Source organism: Loxodonta africana, chromosome 22 (genome assembly GCF_030014295.1).
Source record: "Loxodonta africana isolate mLoxAfr1 chromosome 22, mLoxAfr1.hap2, whole genome shotgun sequence".
NCBI classification, from domain to species: domain Eukaryota; kingdom Metazoa; phylum Chordata; class Mammalia; order Proboscidea; family Elephantidae; genus Loxodonta; species Loxodonta africana.
The window spans coordinates 8,181,878-8,185,676 of NC_087363.1; positions in this window are offsets into that span (position 1 = coordinate 8,181,878).

Below are 3,799 nucleotides of genomic sequence, written 5' to 3' on the forward strand. Positions count from 1 at the left end.
CTTCAAATACAACTGATGCCTGGAATTTGTTCAGTACAGGGGCTTGCATGCACTCAGTAAGTGCTATGCATCAGTATTATTATCATCATATCCCAGGAGGGTCACAGTTAATTTGCCAGATACCTACCACTTGCTGCACCAGTGCTATAGCCCCTGGAGGTAACAAGAGGAATATTTTGTATGCTCGTTTACTCTCAGGAAGTTGTATCTTGTCAAGGCAACAAGATGAGTATGTATAAAACAACGGTAAAAACATATAACGAGATTTTACATTAAGTCCTGCGAGCTGTGCTTTGATTGTGGAAAGGAGGAACGTGGAAGGTGGAGAAGTCAGATGAACTTCCTGAGAAGTGAGGTCTGTGTTAAGATTCAAAGGTGGGTAGGGTTTAGAGGAGAAGCACTTGGGGCAGGGAGAGGTGAAGAAATGGGTGAACATATAGAGGTGGAAATAAGTCTGCTATGATGATAGATTGGAAAAATTGTCCATGTTGACCCTAGCACTCATATGCTCCAAGTTGGAACAATTCCAGAGGAGTATCTGATCCCCATTCAGCCTGTCTCCATTGAGATGATACCCCCAATAAACTTCCTGCCCCAAACAAGTACCCAGCTGGGTGAAGAAAAGAAATACTCCAGAAAATAAAAAAAGCCATTCTAAGCTCATGGCACCTTTTGGTAAATGGCTTTCCAGACGTGGCTCCAAAGCTAGTCTGTCTGCCCCAGAAAAAAACAGGGCCTCCGTATGTATGCATTATCTAAACTAGCAGGGATTTATGGGAAAAGCATTACATTTATAAGGAATATTCATCTAAAGTGCCCTTTCTTCTTAAAAAATAAAACAAGTACACAGGCAAAGAGGTGATTGCAAAAGATACAGTAGTTCCACGACTCTTGTGTTAGGGCCTTGACCAGCCTCCTGACACTCTCCATTATGTTCCTAGCTCAGGGCCAGTTGGTTCTGGACAACTCTTTGAGCAGGTGCCAAGTGCTGCAAATTTCATCCAGGTGAGCACAAGTGGCTGTGTCTCCTGGAATTTTTCCAAGGAGCTGGGGTGATTTTGTGGCCACAGTTGAGGTGGTATTGATAGATCCAGCAAGGGGAGGGCTGACATAGCACAGTGGCCTTCTGGGCTGTCTATCTGGAAGGCGTTAGGGCAAATCCTTCATTGTCTTGCTGCCAACCTTCATTTCCTTCCTTTTATAATGAACACAAGATAATTTACTCCTTATATAGCCAGGAGAAATGATCCAGAGGCTGTAAACATGCTTATTTCCTTAGAGGTAAGTCTGTGTGGCCACATGCCTGACAATGGTCTATTCTCCTGGCATTGGAGACGTTGATCAGCTTCTCCCCTCTCCACTCTCTTTAGATTCTAAACTTTCCCTTGGCAGAGGATGGACAAAATAAGTTTATTTTTTCTTCCAGAGATGGGATTTACCTTCTAACTCCAAATTTCCACAGGTCTTTTTTTCAAAGTGTTAATTCCTGTTAGTTTGGCGTAGTTGTTCTTCACCTCAAATGTGAGCAAACACTTGGCCATAGCCAAATGATATAGCTGAGAAAGCTGTTTGCTGACCTTTCTCTTTCTCTGGCTCTAAACCCAAAATTTCTTCACAAATTCCAAACGCTGCAAGTTGAGTTTTTGCATACGTTGTGCAATTTGGAAGCTTAAGCACTGAGCCAAGAGTTTTCCTGGGTTGACTTTCATTTTGAGATGCTAAGCCAAACTGTTATTTTCTGAAGTGGAGTTTGGAAAATGATGGGGGTTTTGTAAACATGTTGTTAACTAACTTTTGAGTGTTCACGTGTGCTTGCTCTATGCATGAATTATCCTCTCCATCCATCACCCACCTCCAATTAATTTCTACATTTTCATAATTATTCTTTAGGTCTCGAATGTCACTTATTCCTACACACTTTCTATGCCCACCATAATTGGCTTAGCTCTCACTGCTACAGTTCCCATTAGAAGTTCTACTTTTCCTATCAAAACATTTATGAGATTCTCTTGTAAGTGTCTGTTTAATTGTTGGTCTCTCTCATTAGATGGTAAGCTGTACAAATGGTTCTGTGTGGTTCAGTATTGTGTAGCAATACCTACCTCAGGGCTTGGTGCATAGAGAGTGTTCAATAGGCTTTAAGGGATGGGTGAGTGAGTCAGACCATACATTTAAAAATATGCAATTGTTTCCAAACACCTGAGTACCTGATGTCATATTGACCCATTCTAATTAATACAAACTGGGGTTGATTGAAGTGCTATGAAATTAGGATTATCTTCAAGTCTTTGTTGTGGGATCTTGTTCATTGCTGTATCCCCAGTGACTACAACTGTGCCTCAAACCCAATTAGTACTAAATAAATATTTTTGAAATGATGAGTGACTTGTCATAAGAAAAATAACATATATACACACCCCATATTTTTATGCAGATAACACCGCATTTGTTTGTAGGCCATGCCGTCCCCTGCGAGGTATTTTTGTAAGCCTGACAGCCAATTGTTTTCCACAGAAACAAGTGGAAGAGGATTCCGAGTGTGCCTGCGGGGAGGGCCTGGCCTGCAAGTAAATACTGAGGGCCCACTTTATTTTGAAAGCACTTGTAAGTGATAAAGCACTATTTCATATATATATATATATGTATGTACATAATTGTGCTGTAAGTGATGAGGCACTTTTGTGTGTGTGTGTGTAATAGTGCTGTGAGTGATAAGGCACTATTATGTGTGTGTGTGTAATAGTGCTGTGAGTGATAAAGCACTATTATGTGTGTGTGTGTATAATGGCACTGTATGTGTGTGTGTAATAGTGCTTTATCACTTACAAGTAGTTTCAAAGTATTTTTTCTTTTTAATATTTTTCCTAAGGTCACACAATTAGCATGCAATGAAGACATACTGTGACTCCTGTTTTTCTTCTACTAGCCGGGTCACTCTGTCCAAGAGTAAGCTCCTCTAGAAGAGGACCCAGGATGTCCCTTAATTCCACCAGAATGCTTACTTAGTGTGCCAGGCTATGACCAGTCTCTGGTGTATTCTGATGCCATTCCTATGAAATTAAAATAACCATACTTTTGCCTCTTCCAGAATGTATGTAGTAGTGCTGTAAGTGAACATTAAAACATGAACCTTAAAAAAAAACTTCTGTTCTTTTTCCTGAAATAATATTATTCTAAAGGTTGCCAGAGAGTTGGATTATGAAAATCCAGAGATAGTTGCAACCGGACATTTCAGTGAAATGATGGTTTCAGTGTTTGATGACATATGTCCATCCCATACAGGTAAGCTTGATAAACATTTCCTGGAGCAGTGAGTGCTGCCCCAGATGTAACAAAGATTCGTTATACCTGGACAGTTTTGCTAAGGTAGGTAAAGAAGGAAGGGGAGAATTGGTAGACACTTAGTAGAAGTTCTCATTAGATCTAGGAAGAAGGAAGGCCGTCTCCTGATCCTTTTTTACCTCTTACCGAAACCCATTGCTGTCGAGTAGATTCCAACTCATAGTAACCCTGTAGGACAGAGTAGAACTTGTTCATAGGGTTTCAAGACTGTAATTTTTTGCGGAAGCAGACTGTCACATCTTTCTCCCATGGGCGGCTGTTAGATTCAAACCACTAACCTTAGCAGGTCCTTAAACATAACACAATTCATAAAAATAGCTCTGGCTAGAGATCCTTGGAGCTAGAAGTATCAGGGGATGTGTTGAGCCCAGTCTTATCCTTGGTGCTTGAATGACTTTATGCTTCATAATGCTGAGAGCCTCTTATTTGGAAAGACCCAGATATTGGGCAGCCCGCA